Raw genomic sequence first — 21,960 nt, 5'->3', positions numbered from 1 at the left:
CTCAGTTATGGGAAGGGATTGGATATTTACTGTGCACACAGAGTACAGTTGAAGTTTGTAAATCAAATGTTGTCCAGACTTAGTGGATTTATTGTGCATTTGCAGATTGACTGCTGTGTGCATATTTGTGTAGAAATGCAGGCAGCGGGACTCAAACCTGGGGGAAGGTAGGATATCAACTGAATTCAAACTTGCCACTTAAATCTTGTTCTAGGAGAAAATTACTCTTCAATATACTGAACTACAACATTAGATAGAATTTTTTTCTGCCCATGACTGACTGCTCTTAGATGCTTCTTCTCCTTAATCCCACTGATTTGCTCCACTGCAGGTGTTTGGCTGTCTCTAGCAATCAGTCTGTAATTTAATGGGAATCCTGAACTTGTCCTCTTTGGGTCTAAAATTTGCAAAGAACATCCAGCTTCCCAGCCCCAGTACTTAACAGCACAGCTTGGCTTTGAAACTTTTACTTACACTTGGTGTGCTGTGGTTGTTAGCACAATGTTAGAACATACATATTTTATTGACTGGAGCTGCCTCCAGTATAGTGGAGTTCTCAAAGAAGAGTTGAAGAAAACACCACAAACAAAAACCTCAGCAATTATTAAAAATTACTCTTCATAGGTAAAACTTCCAACACATGCATGCCCCTTGTTCCGTCTGCCTTTTTTTCTCAGGTGATGATCTTCTTTTCAGACGGGCCATTTTGCATGTGCAGGTGTGCAGCTGCTAGGTGGGAGTCCCCTGAGTATGGGACTCTGCAGCTGCCTGCTTAACCCTTGACTCTCCCTGACCATGTTTGACCTTGCTGTGTGTTGGATTTCAGTTGGATTTTTAAAAATGTTTTCTGGAAAAGAAAATAATACATTCTCTTGTATTCAGGGCAGTATGATAGAGAAGTGGCTTTGTGTCAATAGGTTCCATGAGAAATCTGTTAATCTTTTTAATATTTTTTCTCTAATACAGGAAATTGAATTGTACAAAACAGGTAAAAAAGTTAGACTAAGTCACGTATTCAACATATAAATATTTCCAGAAACGTTTTTTCATATGACAGAGGCAGGGGATTGTGGAACAGGACAGTGCACTCCAGTGCTCTGTTCTTCCTTGCTTTTGTATCCCTTCTTCTTCTTTCAATCTCTAAATTAGTATTTGGTTACAAGAAAACTGGAACACAGAAAAAAATAATATGATCCTAAGTCAGGTTGAGGGAAGTCTCCTTATGAGAAGTATCCAGATTTACTGTAAGAGTAGATACAGATTCACATTTTTTGGATGCCACAAGAAACAACTTTTATAAGAGAAGAGAGTACCTGAGGAATGGACAAAGTAATGTAACTAAATGTGTAAACAGAGGCTTACTTACAAAATGTGTGTTGTGCTTTTAGAGATTCATTACCCTGCAGCTGTTCATTATACCCTCCTCCACTGAGATAGGATAAATGAATTTGTAAGTGCTCCAAGTTTGTTTCAGTACAGAGTGAAACAGGTTCACATAAAGTATTATCAGTAATATTCAATAGCTACTGGGTTTTCCATGTGTTTTGCTTTCTTACCTGAATACCCCCAAATTAAACTGCATTTATTTAACTGAGTTTTGCTGACTATCAAACCTGTATCTTTTCTTGCCATTTCAAAACCTATTCTTAATGTATTTTATTTAGATTATTTTAGATTGGGCATTAGATACAAACCATACCAGAAAGAGGAAAAATCAAATCCTCTTGCTCAGAAGAGGTAGTAAAATGAGGGCAATATGTGCCAAACCTTGCTTCTAGATTTCACCTGGAAGGATCCTTCCTCTATGTCTTTTCCTAGATTGTGATACAACAGATACATGCAAGATAATTCTGGATAAGCTTTAGAGGATACAGATGGGAAAATATGAAGTGAACAGAAAGGAATATAAGGTGGCTAAAGATTTAGTAAAGGAAGACAACAAGTTATGCTGAAAGATCAATTATCAGACTGTCAGTACATCAGTAGAATTCACTAAGGGTTGTTCTTTGGTGAATTTTGCTTTTAATAATTTGGTGAATTATTTTTGTATAAAGAAGTAGGTGGTTCCTAAAATTTTATTTTCTGATAACATATACTGGTGAAAGTGCCAAGAAAGGAAAAAGCCTTTTTAGGTTAAATATTATTTGGTCACCAGAACAAACTACATAGACTGTCCATGAACTTAGCTGGATATAAACTCTTCAGAAAAAAAGAAATGTTGGAAAAGGCTTAAAAATGGACTCTAATGTCAAGAAGACATAGCAGTTTTTAAGATAGCAATTTATTGAACCATATTATGGATATAGTATATTATATGATGACATTCTCAGAAGTGTAGCACATAATTTTAGTAAAATTAAAATACAGTCCAATGAAAAAAGATAGTTTATGATATATAAAGCAAAACTCCCAAACTCTGTGACTTGAACTCAGCTGACTTTCACTAAAGTTATGAAATGTTCTAAAAGTTCAGTTATTGTTAACGTCCTGACAATAACAAAAATGCAAAGTTGCGATGTTGAATGAAATATTACAAAGTGCTACTTGTTTTAAATGAGTTTAAGGTTGTGGGTTAAAAATAACATATTAAACTATTTGAAATATCAGATGTGACCATTTAAATGGAGGAGGTATTTAATACATAAGTCCAAGGGACCTATTTTGGGACTTGTCCATGCAACCTTGATTGTGGCATTTGTTTGTTCATGTCCTACATATTTTCCTTTTAATATACATATTTTTATTGAATTATTATAAAATTGTGTGTTATTCATTACTGCAATTACTCTGCATTTTGTTTTTTGTGTAAAAATTACATCCAGAGCTGTATTATTTATATTGTAGTTCCAGTGCTGTCTTCTGCAGAAGGTTATGTCTTTTTACTGCTTGTTAAAGCCAAGAAGAAAAAAATCATTGATATTTGTCTGTACCAAATTCTTGTACACACATCAAGTAGAAATAAATTAGATAAAATAGCCCCAAATCCTACTAAGAGAAATGATAGTGCTTGATAAAGGCCTTGGGAATTGCAATAGGTACAAATAAACCCTCCAGTCTTGGAAATGATCAGTGACAGGTAGGCAGTCTCCTTTCGGTTGTATTTCTTCTATTGTTCTGGTATGGACAATTACCATGTCAAAGGACTTAACCAACTGCTTTAAAATGTCATTAATTTTCTTAAATGAAATGTATCACAGGAAATAGCTCCAGTGCTTAATTTCAGAAGCTTGGATAATACACTGTGGACCTATCTTGGGACAAGCAGTCCTCTAACATTTTGTTTGCCCTTGAGATTTAGAAGGAATCATATCTATAGTATTCATAATAACTAGCAATTTAACCAAGTTCAAATTAGATGTGAACAAATGGATTAACAAGCACCTCATTAAAATTTTAATTTCCATTTCATTTATCACTTTTAATAGAATCAACTCTGTTTCGGGGTGGGGGAAGATTCATTTCCAAGTATAACATTAATTTCACTTGTTTTTATCAATAGCTTGAATTTTTCTATAAAATATATGTTGCGTAGTTTCGAAATATTTGACCTGCACATAAAACTAATACATGTTTAAAGAGTAAGCAAAATCTAGATTGATCTAGTAGATGTTTTTTAAACTAATGAACTTTACAGTACTGTTGTCTGTAATATTTTCCTCTAAGTGTTAATGTGTGCTTACTTGTAATGATTTTAAGAAAAATAAATGAATTTAAAATAAGCACATATTGAGGAATTATTTAAATAATTTCACTGAAAATATCAGTGTAAATATTTCAGAAGTAAATTCTGACTTTTAAACTTTACATTCGGATTGCAACTTCAAAGCAATATTTTAAAGTACTTTGAGTTCCTTGGATAGCATATATCATTAACATGTGCAGAAGTTTCATAATTTAATGTTTTCCTTCAAATACAGCTGTTCTAAAGCTCCAATTTGAATATATCTATTATTGAAGAATGATTTTATATAAAAATATATGTCTTAAAAATGTGTTTTATTAACGTATTTATTTTCAAGAGGAAAAGAACATGAATTAGAGGAAAATAATAATTTTATGTTGTGATGGTTCATCTATCCTTTGAAGTTCCTGTATTCATTTGTGGTGTGTTCCAGGTGTCATGTGGCAGTTTCTTTGGTTACAGAAAGTTTTTCTACAGGCATGTTTTTCCCCAAATATTTACTTCATGTTCTTTTCTATTTTGCACTGACATATGTTATACTGATCACTGACAGAAGCAGAATAATTGTTCAGGGCTTTTTTTCTATGTAGTGCCAATATGAATGTCTAATTCTTAAGTCTCTATAAAATAATTTAGAGAGGGATCAAAAACACTTTAAATTATTACACAGCACATGATAAAGCAAGTAGGTTTTCACTGTAATGGCAGGCTGTGTGCTTGAGAGAGAGAGAAAGGAAGAATGGGAATGGTATTTCAGGCACTTGCAAAAATTCTTCTAGCACACATTTTGGGCAAGAGAGAAAAAAAATATGAATGGACAAATGTCTGAAAAAGAATCCAAAACAAAGAAGTATGTTGCTTATTTAAGATGGAGGAATGTATGTTAGGCTTTTTGGGTGTCAGTGCAGTTCAAGACTAAACAGTAATTGTCAGGGTTTTCTTGGTGTTTTGTTTTTTTCCCTAAATATATATATTTAAATGTAGCTTCTCTGTAATATTGTAATCAATTTTAGACAGCAGTTTTTCACTAAATTGATTGGAGCTATGGTGTAAAAATCTAAAACTGAATAGGCACCTGAACATTCATTAAGATCTTAAAAAAAACCCACAAAACAAACAAAAAAACCCAAAACCAACACCCCCCAGGAATTCATTAAAAATAAAACTGATCATTCTAAGAGTAGCCATCTACCATAGTAAAACATGAATAATGCATTTCTAACTGTTTTTCAGTTCAAGTTGTTCTGAGAACCCAGGAAAACTAGCATAACTGGTTAAGAAAGCCAGAATTCAGGAAAATGTTCTTATTTCACATCTGAAAGACAAAGAACGATTAAAGATAAAGAAACCTTGTGTAAGTGCATACGTACATGCATGTGGTAGTGCTGTTGGGTTGCTGCTGAGAGTGGTTGACTACTTTTTCCATGGAGAACTGCATGAGTAGGTTAATGAGGACAAAAGGTTGGATTTAAGTGATGTTATCAGGTTAGATTAAATATGTTTTGAGGCCTCTGTTCCACTGCTTCAACAGCCTGACTTTTTCTTCTGATAAATTCCTTTCGTGTTTGGACTTCTGTTTAGCAAAAGAATAAGTAGAATCTTTTTTTTTTTTTTTTTCTCCAGTCTTCTTTTTGTTCTTGAGAGTTTTGTTTTGTTTCGCCACAAGTTTATGTTCTGTGCAGTTATCTCTCTGGTATAAAGATGTCTAGTTTCATTTACCTTGATGTCGCCCTAGGTCCACAAATTCATCTACGTACAGATGCAGAGCTAATTTATAATAGATGCAATTTTGTAAATGTCATGGTTTCACCCCAGCTGGCAACCAAGCACCACACAGCAGCTGCGGTGGGACGGCAGAGGGAACCAGAAGAGTAAAAGTGAGAAAATTTGTGGATTGAGGTAAAGACAGTTTAACAGGTAAAGCAAAAGCTGCATGCACAAGCAAAGCAGATCAACGAATTCATTCACCACTTTGCACGGGCAGGCCTGTGTTCAGCCACCTCCAGGAAAGCCGGGCTCCATCACACCTAATGTTTATTTGGGAAGACAAATGCTGTCACTCTGAACGCCCCCCTCCCGCTTCCTCCTTCCCCCAGCTTCATGTGCTGAGCATGACATCACGTGGTATGGGATACCCCTTTGGTCAGTTGGGGACAGCTGTTTGGGCTGTGTCCCCTCCCAACTCTGGGGCACCCCCAGCCTGCTGCTGGTAGAGAGGGGTGAGAGACAGAAAAGCCGTTGGCTCTGTGTAAGTGCTGATCAGCAGTAACTAAACCAGCCTGGCATTATCTGCATTGTTTCCAGCATGAATCCAAAACATAGCCATGCACTAGCAACTATGAAGAAAATTAACTCTACCCTAGCCAAAACCAGCGCAATAAATCATACCTTGCTGTACTATTTCATTAAGTAATGTTTTGACATGTTCTAATCAAACTTTTCTTTCTAACTTGTTGGAGACAAAAGAATATGTCAAAGCACTAAATGGTACTTTGACTTATTAAGGTAAATTAATTCAAGTAATTGCTATGAAGGTAGAAGACTGAAGTACAGGCTAAGGTTAATAAAAATAATTTAGACATTTTATTTATATATATACTTTCTGTTTCTGTCAGGATTTACATTTCCCAGAATGCCATTTAGCATGGATTTCAACTAGTGGACTGAATGTAACTGAAAACCAGGCATATAGCTGGAAAAGTACAAATAACTTTTTGCTCCTTTTCCAGAAGCTAGTTTCCTCCTGTAAAATGAAGTCACAGTTTATTGAAAAGATGTCTTGGGGGGGGGGTGGGGGGTGCAGGGAGAAGAAGGAATAAAAAACAAATAAACCCCAAACTCAGAGAAGAACAAAAGGAGTCTGTTAAGACCATTTGCCTGGGTATTTTCAAAGACACAGTGTTCGTTGTCTTTCGGCCATTAAAAAAATCACATGAAAAAAAGCAATCTTTTAAAGAAATGTCTGTATTTTACGAAAAGGCAGATGCTGTGAATAAGCATTTCTGTTCTGAGTATTTCTGTTCTGTGAAGTATTAATACACAAGATGATGATGAAATATTGTCATCAAAGGCAAGTCTCCAACACTGACAGACATTTTTTAACATCCTTGTGATTGAAAGACTCAGAGCACTTTTCTTCTTGTATCTTTTAGCATCTTAATCAAAATGTCTGAGGTACACAGCTGAATGCTTACAAAAGTCTAACTAGTCTCTCGGGGCCTAGGATGGCTTGCACGTTTGTGATGTTATTCGATGGATTATACATTAGGCCATTTCAAGCATTGTTCCAGTCAGTAGACAACCCAAAACCATAGTGCAAGGTGCTTTTTAATAAAAATTCTAGTGAAAAGATTTCTTCCCACTTGAATGAATGAATCACAATCATATTTACATAGAAATGCTCTTCTAATGCTTCTTATGCCTTAAATCTTTAGATCTTGAGATTGATCATGCAGGCCAGTTTCAAACTTGCAGAATATCATAGAATCATGTAATGGTTCAGGTTGGAAGTTTCTTCAAGTGGCCATCTCCCTGCTCAAAGCAGGGTAGGCTGTAAGTTAGATTTTATCCAGGCTGGGCTTGAAAAACTCCAAGGATGGAGTCTGCATAACCTGAGCCACCTGTTCCAGGGCCTAACTGGCCCTTAGGGTGAAAAAAAAAGTCCTCCTATTTCCAGTCACAACTTTGTTTTTTTCAATTTAAATGTTTATACTGTGTTATAGGGTATGTGCTCTGACCATCTTGGTGGCCCTCCACTGGGCATAGCTCTTTTTATCAATGGCTTTCTTGTAGTGGAGGAGGTGGCAAAATAGGGTGTGCTACTCTAGGTGCCGGTAGCAATGCCTTGGGATAAAGGGCTGAAGGGGAATAATCACTTCCCTGACCTACTGGCTGTGCTGCATATGGCCTAGGATGGTGCTGGCTGCCTTTGATGCCGGGATACTTTGTTGGTTTATTTCAGCTCAGTGTTTGCCAGGACAGGTCTTTTCCAGCAGAGCTGCTCTCCAGCCACTCCATCCCCAGCTTGTAATTGTGCAAGAGGTTCTTCTTTCCCAGCTGCAGGGCTTGGCCTTTGTCCTTTTTTAATACATTACAGTTTGTGTTTGGCCATTCCTCTAGCCTGTCCTCTGACTAGCATCCCCACCCACAAGCATGTCTACCAGACCCCCTCCAGTCTGGGGTCATTTGCAGACTTGATGAGAACACACTCTGTTGCCTCCTCTGGGTCATTGATTGGGTTGTTAAAAAGGAGAGGTCCCAATACAGGCCGCTGTGGTACTCCACTTGTTGCTGGCCTCCAGGTAGAGTTTGATATACTAACCACTACCCTTTGAACCTGACTATCCCACCAGTTTTTTAACTGTCTAGTTGTCTGTGCATCCAGACTAACATCTTGTGTTGGATACAAGAATATTGTGGGAGACAGTGTTTAAAGCTTGCTGGTCAATAGTGGATCCCAGACACAGTTTAAATGTCCTGGAACAAAGAACAACATTGATGCCATTCAGGACTTTTCCATTGTTTCTGCCTGGAAAATAGTCCCTATCCTGATGGGGAAAATAATGACTGTTTATATACAAACATACGTGTTTGAAGCCCAGTTGTTTATGAGTTGCAGATAAGCTGTTTAGGACTGGTGCATCACCACTTGGAACAATTTGTTAGTGCATTATCTCTTGATAGAGATAGTAGACTTAAGATATACTTAAGTATGAAAGCCTCCAGTTCATCCCAAATTTGTTTAAAAGCTGTTGCCTGATATTCACAGATACTGAGTTTGGAACAACCCATAGCAGAATAGGAAACTTCCTGACATGAAAACACATGCAGGAGAGAGGAAGTGTTTTGCTTCTGAGAACCTGAAAAATCTATGCACTGGGGCAGTCTTCTTGCTGTTGTTTATTCTTCCATTATTACTTTTAAAACAAAAGCAGTACTCTTGACTTGCTTTTCACCAAATCAAGGCATTTTATTTGCTGCATATTATTTATCTGTTTTAGGAAGGCCTGGCTTATATTTGTTTTCTTGTTAGAAAAACCCAGCTTGCTGAAACATAAACTTTTTTTTTTTTCTTTCAGTATGACGGAACCTCCATTAAAATAAATGCATTGTTTTGACTTGACATTCACAGTATTTTATTTGGATATGCTAACAAAGAATTTGCAGCCTCTGTTTATGTCAAAATGGCCATATGTTTTCGTTCTGATTGGTATACAACTGTGTGTTTTCACCAAAGCCTTATTTCTTTCCAAGCAGCAAAACTCACCCTTGTAGAACTCTTTATATTGTGTTTATGTAGAAGGTCTATTTTCAAGTCTCATATAGATAAACAAACAAGCAAGTCAGTACGGTTACTTACCTTTCAATAAGTTAATTTTTTCCCCAGTTGTTTTATACAGGTATTTTCAACAGCCTGCTTCGTTTTATCAGAGCTCAGCATTTTACCATCTGAATTGCAGATGAAGAAGGAACTAGATGATGGTTGAGATTGCTATTCTTGTATATACATATGCTACAGAAACTTCTGAGTAAGACAATGAAATTCAGAAATTATTTGTGCACCATTACTGTGACGCTCACATAGATATCCTGAAGGTCCAAGGTTAGGTCATGAGACCCCACCTGGACTACTGTGTTCAGCTCTGGGGCCCCCAGCATAAGAAAGACACAGACCTGCTCGAGCAGTTCCAGGGGAGAGCCATGAAGATGTTCAGGGAGCTGGAGCATCTCCCATATGACGGCAGGCTGAGAGAGTTGGAGTTATTCAGACTAGGGAAAAGGAGGCTCCAGAGACACCCTATAGTGACCTCCCAGTACTTGAAGGGGGCCTACAGGAAAGGTGGAAAGGGACTCTTTATCAAGGAGTGTAGTGATAGGATGAGGGGTAATGATTTTGAACTGAAAGAGAGTAGATTTAGAGTAGATATTAGGAAGAAATTCTTTACTGCTAGGGTGGTGAGACACAGGAACAGGTTGCCCGGAGAAGCTGTGGATGCCCCATCCCTGGAAGTGTTCAAGGCCAGGCTGGATGGGGCTCTGAGCAACCTGGTCTAGTGGAAAATATCCCAAACCACTATATTTCTATGGTTCCATAATTAGCTTTTTCCAACATACATTTATAATATTATAATCCTATATTGCAGTGAAGGATTGATAGTACTAGAGAAGGTATTTAGAAAGATTTAGAGTTTCAAGTCTGTCACTGTCATTTTTTTCCAGATGGCGTAAACAAAGCAGGTAGCTATTTAGATCATTTGACTGCAAGCTGGATGAGAGTTATGAGCTGTAGCTCAGCCTGGATTCGCTGAACTGTTAGCTGACTAGTGGAGCTGTTCAGAGAAGGTGACTGACATAAAAGCAGCTCATGCTATGGTACACTGGTATGATTCAGAACAGTTTCTTTTCAAAGTATTCCTTATCCATATTTGTCTCATATTTATTAAACCCAAAATTTATTTTTTTAATTTATATTTTTAGTGGCTTTCAAAATGTCACCTTAGTGTTGTCATGGTAGAAGAGAGCAGCAGTGTTTGATTTGTTATTGTTGAAACCACTGACATGCTGAAAAACTGGTACTGTCTCCATAAACCTTCCAACATGACTGATTCTTGCTACAGGCTTTGAGCCCATGAGAGCGGCTTCGGTGATTACCTCTCCTGTGTCCCTGCAGTTTTCAAGGCTGGATATATTGACAAAAAAATCTTCAAGAACTCTGATGTTAAATCCAACCATACAAGTTCATGGTTTTCTTTTCTCTTGGGTTTCTTTTCTGCCTGTGGTCTTTCTCAGTCTTATTAGCACCTTTGTTTTTTACTGCCTTACAACACTTGGCAGCCAGGATGGTGGGGAAGTATTGATAAAGGCAGAGGAGAAGACCTTTAACATTAGAAGTTTTTTTTTTTTTTTTTTTTTTTTTTTCTTTTTGAAATTATGTGGAAAAATGTTAAAATAAGAGTGAAATGCTTAGAAAGGGTCTTCAGAAAGTTGTTATTGGCTAAATTGTCTGGCTGTTTAGTATCTAGTTGTTTGGGGCTGCTTTGCTGCTGTAAAACCAGTTATGTTTTTGTTGTTCAAAGCATGCCAGTGAACATAACCACAGAAATGAACTAGTGTCGTGGTTTAACCCCAGCCAGCAACTAAATACCACACAGCCTCTTGCTTACTCCTCTTTCCCCACCCCGCACCCCCAGCAGGATGGGAAGGAGAATTGGGAAAAGATAAAACCTGTGGGCTGAGATAAAAACAGTTTCATAATTAAAATAAAGTAAAAAAACTACCACCACCACCACCACCATTAATAATTGTAATGAAGAGGAGACAGAGAGAGGAATAAGACCCAAGGGAAAACAAACCCACAAGTGATGCACAACACAATTGCTCACCACCCGCTGACCGATGACCAGCCAGTCCCCCAGCAGTGACTGGCAGCTCCCATACAGCTCCCCCATTTATACATTGAGCATGACGTTCTATGATATGGAATATCCCTTTGGCTAGTTCAGGTCAGTTGTCCTGGCCCTGGTCCCTCCCAGCTTCTTGTGCACCTCCTCACTGGCAGAGCATGGGAAACTGAAAAGTCCTTCATCTGTAGTAAGCACTAAGCAACAACTAATACGTAAGTCTGTTATCAACACTATTCTCATAATAAATGCAAACCGCAGCACTGTATTAGCTACTAAGAAGAAAATTAACTCTATCCCAACAGAAACCAGGACAACTAGGAAATAAATAAAGATTATTCTTTGTATATTAAGGTACTTAAAACATAAGGAAGTTTAAGTTCAATTACTTGCTCTTTTTAACAGGCTTTATAGTCCTTTCCCTAGCTGACCTATGTGTTGTCCAGTGTAGTAGGACAAGCTCTTTCAGGTCAGCATTGCTCTTCTGATTGAAGGTCTGCCAGAAATCAGAATAGAGTTGAAGATCTGTTGGGTAAAGTACTACAAGAAGTATCACAACTGACTGGGGAAATAAAATCCATAATCCAGTTAATTCACATTTTTGTTTCATTTAAAAATGTGCTATATTAAAAATGTTAACACAAGAAGGGTTATTTCATACATGCTTTGAGTTAGGCACTGAACAAAATACACGTTACTGAGTCATGGTACTACTGATTGACCTGCAGGATGTAAGTGTGATGAAGTGTATAGATGTAATCAACCATGTATTTATAGAAATGTGTGGCAAATTATTAGAACAGAAACATTTTTTTTTACCACTTAGTCTATAACGTGTGATTTCTGTCATTATATGAGTTCCTGTGAGAGAAGTTGTATTGTAAGAGAGTTTAAAACAATCTTCATTTGCTATTACAAATATTTAAATTTCACAGAAGGGCTCATTAAATTTATAACTATTGTGTGAATTCCCTTATTATATTATTAATTTGCTGTCTTTCATTTTATTTCCTATAAAAAGCAGTCTTCTAGTGTCTGGTCTAGCAACCTATGACTTAATCATTAGATTTATACTTTCTGTCCTTAGAGTGTTGAAAGGTCAGTGGAATCAAAAAACATTGCCTTTGGCCATCCATTATGAGTCATAGACCTACCCTCCTTTGTTGAAAGCAACTATCAGACTATCTAAGAGGTATTCCTTTTAAAGTTGCAACACTTACTTTGTTTCCCTCATAATCAGTGGAGTAAAATCTCCCAAGAATTTGGAGCTTCTAAGCAATTTGCTGAAACAGCAAGTGATCTGACTGACCTTAGCTGCCTATTTTGCCAACTCTTTGAAGACAAGCTGTTTTTAAGACAGGCAGTGTCAGGATAATATGCATAAAAATCATGTACTTCTTTAACTGTAGCTTTAAAGAAAGAATGTTAGTATTAGAAATTCCTTGTAGCATCAGTCACTGAACACTATTTGTAATTTCAATCTCCTATTAGAAATGCAATTTCTTAGTAAGTTATTTCCTATAGAGATATTTCCTGAATTAAAAATGATAAGACAAGGCAACAAGAAGGATTTGTTAAGACTTTATTAAGGACTTGATAGAACTCTTTGCTGCCAATGGTCATCAAGTTACTACATCAATGTAAATATCCATACTATATATAATCTGAAGTAATATTTGGATGCTGCATCTAAGTATGTCCTCTAAAGAACATTCTGCCGAAGTGCAAGGTTTGATGCTTTTATCTTGGAATACGTGGCTTGTATGCCAATTACCCTAGTGCCTAAGACCAGCGTTGAATGTACTAACTTAAGTACATTGACCCTTGCACTCCAACCTTCGGGGCACTTCTGGTTTACAGTCTTAACTGTCCGGGGACCATATAACAGTTAAAGCAAGGAACATGCCAGCTTTGCAGCGGAGTGTCATCAGCATCAATAAAAAGCGCAGGAATGCTATAGATCAGTGGTAAACCTTAAAAACATCTACATACAATTCTCTGCCCCAATTTCTCTGCCAAACACTAAAAGGCTTTGTGTGCTATTCAATATTCTTTTATGGTTCAGATTTTGTGTTTTTCTTTCCTCCAATTCAGTCATCTCCGTCCAGTGATAAGACCAAGTGACAATGGCTCTAAAAAACCTCAACAAAAACACCAAACCACAAAATACTTGTTCAGAACTCTTTCTCCTGTTGTTTATACTAGGATTTGTTATGTCACAGTTTGAGAGTAAGATTTCTGCTTTCTAGTGGAATGTCTGACAAATACAGTAGTGTCATCTAACTTTGAAGTTAGCCCTGTTTTAAGTGTGGGGCTGAGCTAGATGACCTGAAAGTGTCACTCCCAACCTAAATTATGAGACGAAAGACACTGAAAGGGTATTTCAAACTCCCATTCTGCCGGGTACCCTCATCGTTCTGTGTTAGCAGAACTTAATGTTTCTCTCATTTAGGTGTGCACTGTGATGTCTTAGTTGTACTATTTTATGTAGAGTCCTGCTTTTGCACAGTTTACCAAAAGGCAATAGCTTTTGGTCAGAGGACTTATCTAAACTACTTACATTTTTTCCAATTTATCTGTGCTCTGTTAAGTCTCTTAGACCAGTATCATTAGATTTCTTAGAAATAAAATCTCTAACATTTATATATGAAGTGGAAATTAAAACCATTGCATGTATTTTCAACTTGGGAATCAAGTTAGATGACAGGTTTGGGAAAAAAATTATGAAATCTTAATGAGAGTAGCATCCTGATAGCCTTATATTTTAAGAGCATGGTAGCCTGTATATTTAAAACAACTTTTAAATCTTTGAGGCCTGTGTTGAAAGGCCAAATACCTTCGTTCTGTAGACCTTGTAGCTGTTAGCGTGTAGTTATTTGAATTTTTCACTGGATCACACCCAAACTCTCAAAGAGTGGCCAGTTCTGAAGGGCTGGAAATATTATAATAAAGCAAGCATAATATGATTTCTTTTTAGGTAATATTCTCCAAGCTCCTAGCAATGTTCATCTTAGTTACAAGTAATATTACTGTGTTTTGTAGCCTTTAAACTTTTATTCTCTATTTTTCTTATTGAGCTACTTTTTAAACCTTTAAACCTGTATGCATTGGTAATTACTACCACACTTTAATCATTATGGTAAAAAGAATAGTATTTTCTTGTTTTTAATAATTTTGATGATTTCCTTTGAATATTTTTATTTCTCTTGTTAGTAGAATATATAAAATATTCCTTGCTCTTTCTTCAAACTACTTGTGACTTTATAGGTCTTTGCCACATCTCTTCTGAGTTGGTTCTTTTCCAGATGGACTTTGAATTTCTCTCTGGCTGTCTGGAAGCTGTTTTGTACCTTGTTTACCCTTCATTTGCATTTTGTAAGGTTAGATATTGTTTTATGATGAAAAGCAGTAGGACCAGAATATATGGATGTGCAGGAATGAGTGCTATAAATAACTACCATATCAATGGATGGAGTCTGTTTAATTCAACGTTCTGCTCCAAAAGGGATCATAAGAGGTCCTTGGAAAGGAGAAAAAAACACTCAAGTAATTAATATGTATCCAGAAGTCCACAATTTTGATCTTGATTATAGCCTTTACTAATGTGTCTAGTATGACATCTGGCTTAGAGATCTGGGTTTGCTGAAATTTCCCTGGTACCTTTTATGAGGATAGTCATTGTTTTTGTTTTCCTGTATTCCTATACCAAAGAAAAATAAAACTTTACATACTACCTTTAATAATTCAGATTGTTCATTCCTGAGTTGTACTAGAGTATGTGGATGAATGCAGTGCTGATCCTGGTGACTGGTTTAAAGTCCATTCTGCCTGTTTGTACTGTCACCTCGTTTGCAGCTCAATTTGAGACAGACCCTCTGTTGCAGCCTCTTCTGCCCCCAAATGGTTCTGATACAGTCATCTCCTTAGCTTCTTCTACAACAAATGCCAGTGCAGAGGCCTCCTTTGGCTGATTTGTTATGACTTTGAGTGCTTCTGCTGTATCAAGGTTGTCAGCTGGTCTTACAATCTCCCTGCCAGATTTTTTTCCTCTGATGTTTTGGAATGAAAAAATTATCATTAGAAGATTTGATTCCTCCAGCTAGTTAAGATAGATTGGTAAGATCTCTGAGGTTTTTGTTTTTTCTTCCCCTTCACTTGTGGTTTTTTTTTTTTTTTTTGTGCTTTTACTTTTAATCTATTAGAATTTATTTCTGTTTTCTTTGTTAAGTACTATTTTTGCTTTTTTTTTTAATTGCTTTTTCTTTTTTTTTTTCAATTGCCTCCTTTGCTTTGCTCCGTAGTCAGTCTGACATCCATAGTGATATTTGTTCTTTAGATCAGAGAGAACCAGACGGTACACCTATCATAGTGTCCATGGTAAAAAACTGTCCTTCTTGTGGTGGGTGGTGATAGCTAATTTTTTTTTTTTTAAAAAAAAGATTATAATCTTGGCTCCAAATAATTCCTTTAAATCCTGTATAGAATAATAATAGTGATGAGTTCAGCTTTTATGGCTACATCCATTTTGTTTTCCAGTGCAGATTTGAACTTATACTTAAATTCAATGTCATCTTCCATTTATATTTGATACCAGAACAGACTCTGACTTTGGAAGAGTTGAGGTGGGTAGGACACACATATGTAAGAAACGGAGAGGAAACAATGGCAAAGTTCAGAGTAAGGAAGTGGAAAGGAAGACCAAATGAGTGGAAGTGAGAAAAAAGAAAAAAAGTGAAAGTGAAGAGACAGTGGATGTACTGCATGGTGGAACAAAAATTATATTAACAAATCATGTATTGAACAATATCAATGACATAATTCTTTAAATAATAGAATCCAGAATATATCCAGTGAATTACTAAGCACTGAAGTATACAAAATTTTAAGTGCTAATGCATATAAGCACATAAAGCCTGAAGTCATGAAACAATGATTCAGGTGTAAATCAGTTATCTATCGCAGTTTCAGACTTAACGGAGCTGGGTAGTGGGAGGTGCAGCTTTGGCCTCCCAGTGTCTTGAAAAGCTGTTCCGATCTTTACGGCCAGAAAGGTATAGAGCTAGGTTGACTTTGTTTTACACATTTTCTAAATTATTAGGAACAGGGATGCACTTAATGTAAGTATTATTACTGAGTTTTTATTTATTTTGGAATTCAATAGAAGGAGCTTGCACCTATGTTTTTTGCGTTATTAGTATATTTTAGGGCAAAAATGAAATTTGATGCTACTGGGTTTATTTCTGTGAAGTGTTGAGTACTTTTTGATGATGCCATCGAAGATTGAAGCCTTTTAACAAACTTAATCAAAGAATCTGAGGACACAGATTTCAGTTATTGATGAACACAGTATCTGTAGAAGTCACTTATCACTGATACAGATTAGATGCTGTTAAATGTATCAGTATATACTGCTTCTAGAACAAGCAGACTTTACAATCAGCAAGATATTTTTATGAAATAAAAATGTAATTTTATACTGAAAAGCTTTTGCTTCTTGAGTGAAGTTCTAATCTGAGTAGTAATAGTAAATTCCATTTTTCCTGTATCCATTGAATTTAAACATCTGCTAACTGGGCTGTATGTGTTAGTTACAGCTTCTACCATTAGAAATCTTCAAAGAGCTTCATGAAAATGAAGACTACTTCCAGTTTCTTATAAAAAATACAGCAAATGAAAAAAATTCTTATGCATTTCATATATACTGAGCTACATGTGATACATACATAGGATATGTAGGTCCCTAATGTATTCTGGTATAGAGAAGTGCATATGAAGAGTATTCCAAAGTAACCATTATAAGCTAGAATAGGAGGAAAATAATTTTGGCAGATGGAGGGATTATCCTTTACATTCGTGATTGTTGTGCACCACATAGATATGATTGTGCTATAATAGAATCTATAATTGCTATGATTTGGATTGACATCTTGGATGCTATTGTAAGATAAACAATAGATAATGATGGCGACAGAGACCTTGGAAAAATTCAGGTAGAATTAGGGTTAGAATTAAGTATTGAGACTTTAAGGATAGTAGAATATTTTACTACTTACAGCTGTAAATTTTATTTTAAAATCTGCTGTTTCTACAGTAAAGTGAAAATACGCTGGTGGATGTTGCTTCCTTCTCTTTATACTGCTAAACAACCGTGGCAGGGCTGACTTCTATCACTAGCTCAATTTTGCATGTGAAATATCCCAGACCACAATGAAAGTAGTTCTTGAATTTTCTCCAGTAGAGAAATACTCTTGGATCCATGTTGGTACACCTGGAAACCTCATTTCCTTCTTGTAATATTCCATAATACTTTCTGAGAGGGTCCACAGATATTGTCTGGTTTGCTTGAACCTTGATTTAACAGCACAGAGTTTAAGTAGTGAACAATTGCATTACTGACAGTAAGAATTCAGTTTATGGCTATGAATCAAGTCTCATGAAAAAAGGAGCTTTATGAAAGGTATTCAGAGTATTAAATGGAAGGAATATCATGAAGTGAAATTAGTATGCTTATGCAAATGACCTAGCTATGACTTCATAATTTGTAATGGTATTCAGTTAGGCAGTGTTTACACTTGTTAATGACTACCTTTATGAGTGATAATTGATCTTGCTCATTATATTAAATCCTTGATCATATGTCATTAGTTGGGAATGTAATAAATGGTCTGTTTGATTTTTAGTGTAATGAACTAATTAGACTAATTAAAATCAATATGTGTGCCAATATTAGACTTTGAATCCAAATGCTGCTGCTGTCTGCTGGCTAAAAATCAGCAACTCAGTAAAAAAGTGGCCTAATGCTGATTTATGAGCACTTGATGAACGTGAGGTAGAATAAATTGCTTGTAGTGGTAGAAACAGCATTAGTGAAGTACAAGATACTAAGTGCATTGTAAGGTCAGCAGTAAGGGCATACTTACATGTGTAGTTATGTGGCACCTTTAAACCTTCCTGGTTGATTAAATCATTCTTCAGAAATTATTCAGTATAAATATTGTAAGTGCATTAATCTATAAATACAATATTCTGTGTATGTGTCTGGATGTACATGCAATTGATTGCTCTCTGTGTGCATATGTGTTTATGTATGTTAGAACATTTTGTAAATTTTAAATTTTTTACAGCACTTTTATTTTATAGTAATCTGTGAATATACCAAATAGGTCACCCTTTCAAATTTAGTAATGTACTGTTATTGCAATGTGTTGTTCAACCATGGTATCCATTCACTTTTATGTTTATGAGGAATTGTGTTTATAAACCCTAAGGGAGACAGGAACACATCCTGTAATTCTGTAATGACCTTTTGGAGAAGAAGGAAATGGCTACTGGGAAATGAAGGGGAATAGTATTGCAGAATTTGCTATCTTGTTAGTATAAGCAGCAAAATATGGGTGGAAATCCTTTTGGCTCCAAGAACAGATTAGAAAAAATATTAGGTGATGGGGAGAAATATGCCACGTTCTTATTTTCAATAAAAAATGTTTCTAAGTCAAAGTTTTAAGTGCAAAATATATATTATTAATGTCCATGTTTATAAAAGGTCCCCCTAGATACCTCATAGGTTCTTTGTGGAGCACCTGGTATTTTCAAAATATATGGTAGTATGTCTATTTATTGATAAGCAGTGGACAGAGCAGAGCTTTATTTTGTCAGTCTTCCACTATTTATTTTGTAGTAATTATATGTTTATTTTGTCACTAAGAAAGCACATAAGCTGCTTGCTGTCTTTTTGGGTGGTGGGTTTTTGTTTTGGTTTTGGTTAAATTTTGCTGGAACAGAGACGTTCAGAATTAGTGGGATCTCCATCCTTTTTTTCCAGCTCTCCTACCATACACTTAACAGGTACGGTGTGGTGTTGAAGACAATACAGAATGGCAGAGGAGAATCCGGTACGTTATTTCTCACACCTTGAGGATATAATTTTACATTACAAAGTTGTCAGTGTCCCAATCAGTAAAGCAGAATAAATGATATACACCTAATTTCTAACTAAATAGTACTAATGCTAAGTACAAAAAATTGGTAATGTAAGTACATAAATATGAGGAAACAGAGCTCAGAATCTTACAGCTCCCAGGCCTAAACTTAATCCATGTGATTGTGTGGCTTTTAAGGAAGTACCTCTTCCACTTAAGTCACTGAAAATGTGGGTGTTCAGACACTCTAAATTTCAGGCTTTGTAGGAATAATCCCTTAATCATCTGACCTAATTTTGATGATGAATATTTTAAAATAGTGGTGACTTATTAATAAGAATTTCAGAAAGGCATGATTTGAAATAGGTGTCAACTCTAATTTAAACAAGTACTTGAAGAAAATCTACAGCATTAATGTAGACTTAAATTGATAGTAGCCATTGAAATTTAATTTTTTTTCTTCAGCTTATATACAGAAGAGAAGAACTCATGTTCAGAATATATACTCATGTACTGTACAGTAAGAATAAAATCTGTTAAAATGGTTTACCTTTTTAGTGGTTGCTTTTAGTGGTTTATTTGAGACTTAAGGCTTTGGAATAATTTATTGAGTGTTTTTCACCAGTAATTCACTAATTGTTAGATTCAGTAAACCCAGTAATTATTAACGGAAAATGCTTAACCAATTGTCATTGCCCACGATATTAAAAAGTTTAGTCTTTGGATGAGATCAGAACAGAAACTTGAAAATTATGTGTAGTAATCTAAATATGGGAGAGTGTGTTGATCGGAAGCTTCATTATGGTAAGAGCTATGTATAGTTCTCAGATACAGTGAACAACTGTATGCAACATGCAACAACAGACTATACTTAGTATATGCAGCTTGAATCCCAGAGAAAATACTTCATTTTGTGCTTGAAGCAGTATACCCTGAGAACATAAATGAGATCCTTTATGTCGGAGATGCATTCAGTATGCATATTATCAGCCCTCCGATCCAAAGCACATAACCAATGTCCTTGATTCGTATAAATGTACTGAATGCCCTGAGGAGCTGTGTGGGTTTGAAACATCTGACAGTTGTTTGTGAGGTGGCATGAGTTCAAGTACCTTTCTTAGCAGCAAGGTTGGGGGGAGACACTTCTGCTAGGGTTTTTAAATCAATTTTTCATCCTTCATTTACTAAACTTGAGAAAGCAACTTGTTTAAAATGGGGTGTCTCTCCATTAGTATGGTAAGTGCTCCACCATGTATTTCTTCTTGTATGAGAGAAACAGAGAATAAAAAGAAATATGTACAGTTTAGCTGAATCTTGGCCCAACAGAAGGCAACAGAAATTTAACCCTTGACTTTAGCTTTACTAGACTGGCTGTTAGCCAGAATGTGTGTGTGTTATGTGTCATTACTCTTGCTATTGTGATGTTTAATGCCTGATTTTGAACTTTGAATTTTCCTTGAAGAAGTTATTCTGTGGAAAAGAGGTTACTATTGTTGATTTTTTTCCCCTTTGGTATTACTTTTTTTTTTTCCCTGTGATAAAAAGAAGAAAAGTTTCTGAGGATTTTTGAAAAAAATCAGTGTTACTTTAATTCCTTCTTTCTTTTAGTAGTAGTTCTCCTCATAACCATAGTTCACTGACTTAAATCTTGAACCTTCTGTGAGGGTGTTTATCTAGTTATAATAATTTCAGCTTTCTTTTTAATTTTATATGCATGGTATATTTTGTCCTTGCACAATACCTTCCTTATTGGAGAAATGATGGATTTGCATGGTAAAGATAAAAAGGATGGGAAAAAGGGGTAAGAGCTGTATCAAAAATAAGTCAGTGCTGCACCCTCCTTATTTTGGGGGGGGCTAGATGGAAAATTATTAATCAAAGGAGAAAAGCAGGAGAGCTTGCTGGTCCTGACTCATCTGGGAACTAACTAACTTGGCTCTTGAAGCCTAGAATTACCTACCATCAGTTAGGACACACCAGGAGACAGTGATAAGAACAAAGGAAAGCCACATGCCTGGAGAAAGGGCAGCAAGGTTTTTTATTTGTTTACTTTTTCCTTTCGGGAGGGAAGAGTCTCCAGTCAGATTTTCCTCACAGAGTTAGGGAAACCAAAGCTATCAGGTACAAAGGTTTCTTACGCTTTGTCTCAACTCAGAGGGAGTGTTGATTGTGGAGCATCTTAGCAAGTGAGTTTCTGTGTTGCCAAATAACTGTCAACCAGGCCTAAGAGCTCTTGTGCCAGACAAACCAGGACTGTGGGCCTGATGCTGATAGACTCTGGATTTTAGGAAGGGCCTTTTGATCCAGTGACTAGGTCTTTGCCCAGCTTACCTCGTAAATTGAAAAGGAATTCTAGTGTTTCCTGGCCATGGGTCTTAGAAAGTTTTGTGTTTGGGAACATATTGTTATTAAAAAGAAAGCTGCAGCGTGACGTTTTAATTAGCATCATGTATCTGTGTCATTCTTCTGTATATGAAGCACTGAGACATCTTCACTGGTTATCTGTTACGTTGACTGAATTGCACTCCTCGAGAATTAATTTATTATCTAAGAATGTCTTCATGTACTTGAAAACATTCCTTCAGTTCTATAACACAATTTGTAACAAGAGCAAATTTAATCTAGGCTACTGTTATGCCACCTTTGTATAGGCCTTTTGAAATTCCTCAGATTTTAGTTCTGATCCAGTCTGGAGTTAGAAGCTAGCTGGTGCCTGTAGTGGTCCTTCCAGTCAGTTCTGAAAAAAACAGGCTACTTCCTTGTAGCATATGAAATATTATTTGCTGGTGCTGAAGAAATAAAGACCCAGGTGAACAAAAATGAACACTTTTTACACCCACGGCCAACTCATGCTTTGCGCAGAGAACAGCTTAGGTCTCGTTGGTGTGCGTTGCCCTATGCTGACAGTGTTGATGCCAGCACGCTCCAGAATGGGCCACCCACAGTGCATAAGGAACAA

General features: G+C 36.2%; 1 protein-coding gene across 7 annotated transcripts in view; it reads right to left on the bottom strand.

The window, feature by feature from the left end:
* Positions 1-21,960, bottom strand: part of PEX2 (peroxisomal biogenesis factor 2) — a 93,357-nt gene extending 71,397 nt beyond the window's left edge. For all 7 annotated transcript variants that reach the window (XR_013927204.1, XR_013927205.1, XR_013927206.1 and 4 more), the window contains exon 1: positions 1-21,960. This exon is cut by the window's left edge and continues 24,603 nt beyond it. The gene's annotated coding sequence lies outside the window, so the exon portion shown is untranslated.

The sequence above is a fragment of the Falco punctatus genome (genome assembly GCF_963210335.1).
Source record: "Falco punctatus genome assembly, chromosome: 3".
NCBI classification, from domain to species: Eukaryota; Metazoa; Chordata; class Aves; order Falconiformes; family Falconidae; genus Falco; species Falco punctatus.
This window is presented reverse-complemented; position numbering and strand designations above follow the sequence as displayed.